Source organism: Moschus berezovskii, chromosome 12, assembly GCF_049115385.1.
Source record: "Moschus berezovskii isolate FMDL1 chromosome 12, NW_MosBer_1.0, whole genome shotgun sequence".
In the NCBI taxonomy this organism is placed as follows: Eukaryota; Metazoa; Chordata; class Mammalia; order Artiodactyla; family Moschidae; genus Moschus; species Moschus berezovskii.
Genome location: NC_142471.1, coordinates 13177783 through 13189428, shown reverse-complemented (window position 1 = coordinate 13189428; position 11646 = coordinate 13177783). Strand labels below are relative to the sequence as shown.

Genomic DNA, 11646 nt, shown 5'->3' with positions numbered 1-11646 from the left:
GATGTTCTCCAGCTGTGTCTCGACTGACCAGGGCTTCTGCTTCCGGAAACCCTGGAGGGAGAGGTTTTTGAGATGTTTCAGGCGGTTCAGCACTCAGCCCGAATGCCTCTGGTCCTCTACAAGGAGGTCACCTAAGGTAACAGCAGGCAACCTAGAGCTGGCCACATCAGGCCTAGCCACCACTGGGAGCCCTCACCGGGCAGCAGCAGCTGCCTTCATCTCCATGTGGGGGGAAGGGGGACTTGAGGGGAGGCTCCCCCTCTGGGCAGGAAGAGCTTGGTGGGCACGTGGGGACCTGGTGGTTCTGTCACGGTCACACCTGAGGACAGCCTGGTTGTGGGGAAACAGGGTCCCTGAGGTGTTCTTCTAGTGCCAGCGTGGATCCAAGGCCCCTCAGGTGGTCGGGTGTCTGCATCCTCGGTGGAGGTCTGTGCAGAGAGTGCTGGGTGTGTGTCTGGAGGGGACCTATCTTGCCTGGGGGTCAGAGAAGCACCACAGACAGCTGCCCGGTGCCCTGAGACTCTCTGCCTGGCTGCCAGGCACTGTGTTCACAGGGCTCCTCACGGGACTGCAGACAGGAGCCGGTCCACGGAGCTCCCTGCTCCATCTCCCCGCACGACAGGCAGGAGCCCCACACCAGCAACAGAGCCCAGGGTGGGCACAGGGTGAGTGCCAGCTGGGAGGTGACCCTACACCCAGGAAGTTCTGGGTCCCAGAGCCGCCCTGGCCCTCCCTGGGTCCCTCCTAGGGTCCTTCTTCCAAAGTAGCCTGGGACTGTCAGCTCTGCGACGCGCCCTTGCGGCCCAGGCCCTGACATGTCCAGATGCAAAACCACTGTTCCCCTACCTGTGTGAATCTCAGAAAGAAAATGTGAAGGGATTTCACTTCGTATTCCCCCGGGAGCCTTTCCTCATGTTTCTAGAGTGTGTCCTTTATAAACTCCATCCCCAGGTATCCGTGTGGCCCTGAGCATCCTGCATTCTCTCACCCCAGGATCAGCCCCTCTCACCCCAGTTCTCATCCCCAGAATAGGATGCTGTGGTAACCACCACAGGGATGATGCACTTAGCACCAGGGGAGCTGTCCATACAAACTGCCCCAAGACACTGACACACGTAGCCATGGCCCAGAGCCAGGTCACTCGTGATGCCAGGACGTTTATTCTGCAGACGGCACTCCTGCCCCTCCTCCTGCCATGAGTCCTGGAGGCTCGGGGACTCAGTCTGAGCTCCAGCCCCTGCCTTCCTGGAGTTGTTGGTGCCGCCTCTGACTCGTGTCTGTGCTGTGTTCCACCCCAGGGGGAGACTGTGTCCACAGGGGACAGGAACGAGACCTGCAAGCTGTGGAGCATCCAGAAACGCAGACTGGATGTGTTGGTGGGCAACCTGGTGCCTGCCTGCCTGGGCAGTGACCCCTCCTACCTCCCCACATTCCTGGACACCTACAGGGCTTTTGGCACCCCCAGGAGGTGCTGGGCCTTCTCCTCACGCGGTGAGACCCTGCCTTCCCCAACTGGGGACTTGCGGGGGACTCAGTTGGGTTCCAGCTATGAGGCCTGGGAATGTCTCCCCACCTCTCTGAGCCCCAGTTGGCCCTCTCTGCACAGGAGGGGAAAGGGAGGAGCAGCTCCCAGGGTGACTGTGGGGAATAAGTGGGTGCATCCTCGAAAGTGCTCTCTGGTATCCTGGACCCCTGGAAAGGCTTTGGTTGTGCTGAGTCGTCACGTTCGTCCTCCCCTCGAGGAAGCCTCTTTCAAGGTTGTCTCTGAGCTTTTGACTTTGTCCCAAATCGTTTTCCCAATTGCTAGGTGAGGTGTGAGAGTTGCCCTATCCGGGGTGAGTGAGAGCAGGGGTCCCTAGGAGTGGTCAGTGGTGCCGCAGGCACTCCGATGAGGCTGGTTGGGCTCATTGGTGCTTGAAATATAGAGGAAGGCGCACGAGGTACAGGCGCTTTTCTAGGAAGAAGCATCACGTAACGCAGGGAGCACAGAGCAGTCCTGCCCCCCAGGGCCTCAGTTCTCCGGGGCTGGGGTGGGGGCAGGGAGGGGAAACCTGTCACACCAGCCATCACATCCGGGAGTGTCTCCAGTACCATCCATGTGATGCCTTCCTGGCCTCCTGTAGGTACGGATGCGTCCTCCCTTACTGCGATGAGGATGGTGGACCCCTGTACCAGCTGAAAATGTGAGTGGATTGTGATTAAGAGGGACTGAGTCCCTTCCCCAGAGAACTGTCAGGAGGAATGGGGTTGCTGGATGGGCAGGGCTGACAGAATCCTGGATCGCACATAGCTTCTGGTTCCTAGTGGGGGCGAAGGTCCAGGGGGTTTCTCCGGGAAAAGCGGAAAGGAGGCCAAGAGAGCTGTGGAGGGGTCTGGGGTGCTGTGAGCAGCATCAGGGAGCTCAGAGGTCAGAGTGAGCCCTATGAGTGTCCACAACCGTCCCCTGTCCATCCCAGTCCTGCCTCTACCTCCAATCCTGGGACCCAGAACAGATAGTGTGGAGAGCATCCTGCTCACTGTCTGGCGGAACCTCAGTGGGGGTGCTCAGCTGGTGCTCAGGGGACTTAGTGACCCTCAGTGGACAGCTGAGCCCTCGCTGGTGAGGATGAGCGTCAGTGGCAGGAGTAGACGCAAGCCCGTCCCTAGCGGACAAGGCAGCCTGTAGATATAGGAAGTCAATCTGAGGTGTTAGGAAGCACACGGGAAGCCTAGGCAGATGACAGAGTCTCTGTGTGCCCTCTTGGGCCAGATCCTCCCGGGACCCCTATGTTTTCCCGAGATGCATTACCCAGAGCAGCCACCCTGCCTGCCCACGCAGTGGTGACACCAGGGGGAGGGGCAGGGAGAGGGACAGTGTGCTGTGTCAGGCTGTCCTCAGGAAGCGGACAGATGGTCACACCATGGATCAAGGGCTGTCACTTGAACAGGCTTGTTTGCGGCCTGCCCCCCCCCGCTCCCCCGAGTCCAGGCCTCCTCTGCCTGGTCTGCCAGGTGAGATTGACCGCGGAGGAGAACTGACCTCTGGGTGGGCACGGGCAGAAGGCGCAGAGGCCCAGGTCCCCGCAGGGCGGCCCTGGAGTGCAGTGTGGCGGGAAGGACAAGTCTCTGACTCTGCTGCCCACGTGACTCCCCCCAGGTCCATGGCCTCCATCCTGGGCACCTGGCTGCACCTTTACCCTGAGGATTTCCAGCAGGCCCCAGACTTTCCCTGCCTGAAGATGCTCCTCGCTTACCTAGAGCTCAACATGCCCAACTCGGACCTGGAGCAGCGAGCCCGCCATCTCCTGGCGCACCTGGAGACTCTGGAGCTCACTGAGGCAGAGGGGCATGGTGAGGAGGACTCGGGGTGGCTGAGGAAAACAGGGAGGGAGGGGGCTGGGCCACACAGAGCAGAGCCTTCTGAGGCTGCAACTAGGCCAGGAACAATGAGGAGGCTCAGATCACTCTTTCCCTGGACTGCAGCCTGGGAGGACTTCCTGGGGGTAGGTGTCTTCTTGGATTGAGATGTCAGGGCTAAGTAGCGAGTCTCTTCCTGTCTTTGGGATCCACGGACAAGCAGTCTTACTGACAGTGATTTCTCTTCTCGGAGATACAGCACCCGCTGGAGAAGAAGCTCTGGAAACAGCACCAGGCCTAGAGCCAACAGCACCCCTACTACCTGCCACAGCTCCACAGTCAGAGCAAGCTCAAAGCCCAGATCCCATTCAACTTCAAGGTCTGCGTCAAGTAAAGTCACCAACTCCAAACACAGAGCCGCAGCCTGCTCATGCCGAGGCTCTCACTTAAGCTCGGAAGCAAGGAAAGGTACCTCCAGGCTCCACTTCTAGATCCAGAGAAAGTACAAGAAACAAAACTCTTCCTCCTCAGAGACTGAATCACCCGCAAATCCTGTCCCAGCGCTGCTTCTACAGCCTCAGTCCCCAGGCTTAAGCCAACTTCGGCCAGGGCTCCGCCTTGGCTCTGGAGATCCTTGGTGCTTTGCAATCAGCTGTGGCTCCGGTGTTATCCAGCTGTGGCTCGAGAGACCCCAGCAGACCCAGCTTTGCGAGCAGCTCAGGCGCTGGAGCCAGTTCTTCCCCTAACAGCCCTGGAGCTGTTCCCAGATCCTCAGCGAGCCTCTCCTTCCCAGGTGGATTGTGTGCTGCCCCCAAGCGAGCACCAGACCTGGAGCCTGTCTCTCCACCCCGATAATTCCCTCTCTTAATATGTATTTGTATTTTTTTATTACATGTACAAACTTATTTTTTCTATGAGATAAAGTAAAGGTAGATAGAAATTGAATTCTTTGACTTTTTTAACTGTCCGTGTGAGCGGCATGGAGAACATTCACTAGGTTACATGACCCCATCTATTGTCTGTTCCAGAGCATCTGCGTCCTCTTTGACGCCGATAATCCTGCAGTCTGGGAAGGCCCTGCACTCGACTCTCCCCTCCTCTGCTGATGGACGTTAGGGCTATTTTCACCTGTGGCTCATGTGCATAGTGCTGCCCTGAACACTTGTGTGCAGGCTTGTGACGTTCTGCGTTTCCTTCTTTCGGGTTGATGCGCAGCGGAATGTGGGCATTCATCGATTCCTGTCTCGTTGCTTTTGTGAGGACCTGCGGCGGGAGTGTCCATTAGTGTTTCCGTTTCCACTTCTTCATCTGTGTTGCTGTGTCCTCTCTGCCACGCCTCCCCCTGCCTGGTCCCTCACTCAGGGGAAGAAGTCTCTGAGGAGGCCCTTGTGCCCTGCCCCTCACTGAAGCAGCTCGTGTCTCAGGTGCGTCCACAGCCTCAATCCCCTGGGAGACACTGGCAGATGCCTCGGGCTGAGTCATGGTCCGTTCCTGCTCCAAAGACAGTGTGAGATCCAGGCTGTGGTCATCGCCTTGCTTCTTTTTCATTTGTCTCCATCCCAGATCCATTCTTCCTTTGCCCGCTTGCTCTACTGTCACTTCTGAGGTTATTGTGAGTGTTGTGTATATTTGTGTGGACACCCAGAGACATCTAATCCGGATGAGTGGGGATGTTCTGGGGTTCTTGGCTCTCTAATTCCCAAAGCCAAGGCGGTGTGTGTGTTGCAGCCCTACCCTAGGATGGCCTGGGACTCTGCCCCTGCCCCGGGCCCTGGATTTTCCCATTCCTATAAGGGCCTCAGTTTTCCAAATGGACAGTGAGGGATTAAGCAAGGCCTGCACACAGTCTGCCAGCCTGCCACGTCTCTGGGTAGTTTACGGCTGGGTGACAGAAGCAACCCCAGGCCTCCTCAGAGTTGGAAGGCACCCCACAATGGCTCTGTGGGCCTCTCTTTGCTGTGGTGAGGAAGAGGGTTCACACTCACTTAACTTCGTGCCCTGAAGGATAAGGAACATTTGCTCAAGAAGGGCTGAGGTGCTGTGAGTGACAGAAGATGACTTGGACGTAGACCGCGTGCTAGAATGTGATCTGCAGAACAGACGGGCCATCTTTACCCACGTTCCCTACGCGAGGAGATCTCTCTGAAGCGGGGAGTGTCATGTTGAATTTTGTACTGTGTTTTAACGCAGAAGTAGTATTTTCCTTGATAGTAGATACTGTAGTTTAGAGCACAACTGCAATAATAATGTTGGGTCAGGCAGACAGTCCCGTTATAGAAGCAGATCAGGCCGAGATTGTCCAGTGCTTCGGCAAACACAGAGTAAGTTGCCTGTGGTCTACGAGGAAATCTATTGGGGACCAGCCTCGATATGGCCCAGGGTATCCTCGGCATGAACGGCGTCGGCGTCAGAGAGAGAGAGAGAGAGAGAGACAGGGGCTGATGATTCCTTGGTTTATGCTGGAAACCAATAAAACCCCAGCACGGGGTTTGCTCTGTTTACACAGGCCACAGGCGCCCTCTCGAATCACTGGAAGTACCCCACCAGGGCACCCCCTCGAGTGGGTCTTAGAAGCCCAGGCAGATAAGTAAACGCAGAGGGCCCAGCGCTCCAAGGATCTCAACCAGAAAAAGGAGAACAGAGAAAAGGATGGAAAAAGAGAAAGAAGGACAAGGGGAGACCAAGCTTCAGTGAGCAAGGCCCAAAACTTTATTTTCCAGTGCTGCTTTTATACCCTAAGTTGTGCATATAAAAGGTAGAGAAAGAGCGGTATAGAGTCACGCCAAAATCACGTGGGGTCAGCAGTCTTGACCCTTATCAGGATCAGGGCTCATTTTTGTATGTCTCCTGATATACAAAAGTTTTGGGTGGTTTACATCATCTTCTGGCCAGGTGGCCTGCTAACAGTTTATGGCCCTCTCTCCTAACAAAGGTTAGTTAGCTAGAAAAAGTCTTATATTCTTTTAAGATGATTTTCCTAAAGTCAGGTGCTAGATACATGACAAAGTTACATTCCTATAAGGCACAGGTGTAGTGAGCTACAAGAAAGGAATTTATTAACTTAGGATCTGATGTGGTTAAATCAAAGGCTACTACTTATATTCTCTATATGTGATTAATATATTTCCAAGGATACAGTAGATAGAGGAAACTTTGCAGCAAGCATTGATTCAACAATGAAATCTTTCTTAGTACTATTCTAGTGATTTTAACTTCTTCAACAAATTCCCGTATTTTAGAATATTAGGCTTTCTGTCCTCGCATGGCTGGGAGGCTATAAACAGTCACACTCATAGTTGTAAGAGCCCGGACAAACTTGTCATGCGAGTTAGAAAGCTATCAGAGGGGCTTGGATTGGAACACTCCTATTAAGCCGAGGAGAACTTTTTAACTACAGCTCTGAATTAATGTTTTCAGAGAAAGGTGGTTGGGGGGAAGCCCCCGTAAGTATTAGAGGACTTGATAAGAGGCATAAGATAGTAAGGCAGTCAGACTCCGGTTTTCTTTGGGGTAGATGCTCAGGTAAGTCCAGGGGGTTCCTCGAGTCCTGATTAGCCTTTGCCCGTCAGGCCTCTTCCCCAATTGACCTTTGCCATGGGTAGGATTTCCCTCGCTGGCTCCCGGCATCTCCCCCGTTTTTATTTCTTAAAACAGCCAGATGTAGTTCAGCTGCGAGCTTCTGAGTGCTCTGCCGGAGAGTTCTCACAATACAAGGAAGGATTATAATGAGAAGCAAAATTAGAGCAGCCACAGCAATATAGATAGATAGAAAACAGTATATAGATAGAAAATATAGATAGAAAACAGTAGATAGAATGTTTTTTCCAGAAATGAAGTTAGAGAAAGTATGAAAAAAGTCATTTGCTACTCCTGCTGCAGTAAAGTCTAGTCGGGAATGTTCCAAGGTCTTTATCTGATTATGAAGTTTTCCTAAATCTAGACTAATGCTGGAACTGTTGCAAATCCCCAAAATGTGGTTTTTAATTTTCTCCCAGTCATAATCTGTGTCGTTTACTTTTAGGGGTGTAACACATATCCACCGATAGTCAGCGTGACAGGACAATGCCAATTTTACTTTTAAAGCCTGTAATTCAGTTCCAATATACATCATTGCCTCTTCTAGGGCATTTACCCTTATTTCTAGTTTCCTATCTATAACTTCCTGTGTAGCTAGCATTAAAGAAACATCTTTGGACATATTGTCAACATATTGAGCAGTATGTACTTGTTGAGTCAATGACACCGCTGCCGCAGTAACAGAAGTGATTGCTACTACTAAAGCCGAAATTCCTAGGATAAGCAAGCCCACAAATCGTCGCGGTCGCATTAAATCTTATAGTTGTAGCACAGCAAGACCCTAGTTATCATACCAATGAGTAGTTATAGTTACAGGCACCATTAGATAGGGTGGTCATTGTAATACCACAAAAGAGCAGACATTGTATTGGGGAGTCAGACAAGATGAGAGCATACATTGTTTACAAGACACTACATTAGGCCCGCCTGAATAATTCATACATATATTAATTCTCTCAGAGTGATTAGTAAAGAGAAAAACATAGGGAGATGGTAAGCAAAAATATTCTTTGGTCATATTAGAGTAATGGGGGCAGTAGTGGCAAGCAAAGTACAGAAGCAAAAATGCATTACAGAAGCATTAAGTTCTACATTAGGTTACAGCGTCTAATCTGAAATCACACCCATAATATCATTTTTCAGGATATCTGGGAAATAGTTATTTCCCAGGATGTCTGAACCATAGCTACTCTATTTTGACTTTTAATTGTAAATTTTTTTCTTTTTATAGCCGAAACAGATGTCACCATTAATGATGTCTGTGTTTTTCTAGGTATGAGAAGATGCAAGAATTGGAACTCATACTCTGGACCACTGTCTTACTAGCCTCCTGGTCCAGGAAAATATTCCCTCTTGTTGCTTTTTCTCATACCCAGAGTCACACTATTACAATTATTGATCTCATATGGAGCTGCATATCAGCATTATATCACAGGCTCAGTGAAACAAGTGACATAGAAAATAATATAGCCATAGCTAGCAGTTATTAGTAAAATAAGAATTTTAAGTTAAGAACTTTTATTAGATAAAGCCTGGTATACCCCAAGTCACCTGACTTCATTTGTTAAATGACTATAGCCTGGTGTTAATCTCCTGGTTGTACATTATGGAGCATCTGACCTTTATCGAACTGTCTCAGCAGTGAGTCTTAGTAAACACTAGACCTTAATTAACAAAACTAGAACCTTAATTTATCAATTAACAAAACTTAATATTAGAGGTCTAAGAAGTCAAGAAAACATTATAAATGATCATACGAATCAGGTCCAGCGTCTTGGGCAAGCTGTCTACCTCTGGTGTCATCGTCTTCTCATCCTGGTGTAGTGTAGTTTCTTCTGAAAAAAGTCCTTCCATCCAGGTTGGAGACAGTCCCTTAAATTATGTCTTTTTTTTTGTCCTGGTTGCAGGTCATGAGGCATCTGATCTTCATCCAAAGATAGATCACTGAGATAAGCTTCAGAGACAAACTTAGGGTGTTCTTTAAGGATTCAATTAAAGTTTATATTAATATCACATAACAGCAAAGATCCATTCAGGAAATGAGTCTTAGTAGATACAGACTTCCATTAACAAACTGGAATTCAACATTCATTGAAACATCTTTTTTTTTTCTAAAATTACTCTCATTTTTATCAAATATAACCAAATTAAGACTTGTTTACAAAATAGATCTGTTCTCAATAAACTTGACCTGATTATTTATATAACCATAGACTTTTCTTTTTTTTTTTTGCTTTGCTGAAACTTTTATGGAGTTTCAAACTTAACTTTAAAATAAAACCTTTCAGGGCTAGGAAAGTCATTCCAAAGGCTTATCACAGATTTCGCCTAACAGATCTAAGTGAATTCCTCCCTTTATATTTTTTAGTGAGATAACCTTTCTAATTTATCTGATAAAGTTACTGGAAGCCTAAAAGTTTCCAGTCTCTGAAGGGGTCAGATAAAAATGTTAAGTGCTTCAATTTGTTTATTACATACCATTTTACCAAATTACTGTTAAATCATAATTAGTTTGAGGGGAAGATTTCCTAAGATCTGGAAAACACAGATTCAAACCAGTAATTTTTCAGAAACCATAAAAGTTATAAGCATATTTGCCAGTTCATTCAGTCCTTTTGTTAACCTTTTTACAGTCATTAGGTTTCCCACTAGAATCTTTTAATTTCTTACCCAGTTCAGAAACTTATATTTATCCTAAAGTCCTTTCTATAAATCTTCTGGAAGAGGAAGAATTTTTACAAGAAACTTGGTTAGTGCTGTGACAACACTTTTAAGATAGTAATCAGAATTATGGCAACATTTTACCTGAATATATCAGAATTTATGTATAAATTGTTTCTAGGATATCTGTATTAGTAACATCTACCATACAATATACCCGAGACTTATTATTCACTTGACAATACTTCCCATGTAATTTAACATGGAAGTTGAACCCAATTAGTGTAATATCTCCCTTTGGGATGTTTCAGGGGCCCTCTGAAGCATCCCAAAGTTAGCTAGAAGCCAAAAGTGCTTCATCAGAATGATTTAGGAAGTTTTGTCAACAAATATCGAAAAGGTTTAGAGCACTCAGTCAGATGGGATTATAGGTCACTGTGAAACAATAGCTATTCTCTCAGCCATAGTAACAATATAGGATTTCAGAGGAAAATATGGAACAGACCATTTAAGAGGCAAATAAACTTAAATCTATTGTCAAATGCAGTTTAACATCTCAAGAAAACGTTTATTTATACACAAAACTCTTTCCTTGGGGTCCACTTTCCACAAAACCTTTTTATCACTTTCTGTACCCATTTGTTCTCCCATCCTGGAACAGCCAACTGGAAGTCAGACCTACTACGTTTTTTCTTTATAAAATGTAATTTCATTCTTCATACCTTCTTTACTGAACACACCCATCTTACTTCCCTTAAGCAACCAAGAATTTACCTTTATATTAACATTCTATAGATTGGTGAACATAAATATCAGTGATAACTTAAAAAAAAATTTAGTGAACATCTCAGGATGGCATCAAACATTATTTATTAATAGTCTAAAATCTTTAGTTTTTCTGTAAGTTAGTATTCAGTAGTGAATGTTTCAGAATCTTATTTTATTTGGAAATGACCTAGCTATTCAATAAACTTTTGTTACTTAATTTAGCACAACCTTAGAAATTCAGGTTACCAAAATCTAGAGAAACTGTTTTAGACAGACATTTTTAATCTTAATAGAGTTTATCTAAAAGCTCATATCTCATTTACTTTTCTTTTTTTTTTTTACTAGAGGTACCCTTTTTTGCCGACAAACTTATGACAGATATAACAATATAACAATATTTAACTTATAATAAACCTAGGTACAATGAAAATACGCTTAATGTTAATGACTCTTAGACACGTCTATATTGGATTAGCAAACAAACATTAATACTAGATATTTAATATTGACTATTTACCAGTTCACGTGACTCTGAGACTCAGGTTAATTTTTCTTGTACTTAGAATTGTCTGATTTGTAAGCGCTTATTTATTTATTTATTTATTTTTTAGGCCAATTAAATTAGAACTCACAACTTCAGCAATATTATAAAATAAACAAGAAACAAAAAACAAAAGACACACACTGAGACATACATAAATCCAGACAGACAGACTTTAAAGTCTCTTGTTCCTTACCGGTCGGGGCACTCTGGCCAGTTGTCTGCATCAGGAGGAGACCAGGGACAAAAATGTCCCAGTTGCGGCCGCTGGGTCTGGTCCATTGGCAGGCAAGCTGGCCCCTGAGTACCTTGAGTACCTTTTTAGAAACCCAATTCTAACTGCATTTGGTCTTTAAGTGACCCTTAGTCACCGACCCCAATTAGCATTTCTTTTGTAATGTGTTTGGGGCCATATTTACGATTTGAATCAGCCTGCTTCTGGGCAGTGTCTTCATATTCAGCTCTCCAAAGTATATATTGTCCTCCTGATAGACAGGCCTTAGCAATAGTTTTCCAGTCATAAAGTGTCATGCATTTCAGTTCAGTTCAGTTTAGTTCAGTCGCTCAGTCGTGTCCAACTCTCCGCGACCCCATGAATCACAGCACGCCAGGCCTCCCTGTCCATCACCAACTCCCGGAGTTCACTCAAACTCATGTCCACAGAGTCGGTGATGCCATCCAGCCATCTCATTCTCTGTCGTCCCCTTCTCCTCCCGCCCCCAACCTTTCCCAGCATCAGAGTCTTTTCCAGTGAGTCAACTCGT

At 47.2% G+C, this 11646-nt stretch overlaps 1 pseudogene; it reads left to right on the top strand.

The window, feature by feature from the left end:
- Positions 1 to 102: 102 nt before the first annotated feature.
- Positions 103 to 4941, top strand: LOC148775938 (ral guanine nucleotide dissociation stimulator-like; annotated as a pseudogene).
- The last annotated feature ends 6705 nt before the right edge of the window (positions 4942 to 11646 follow it).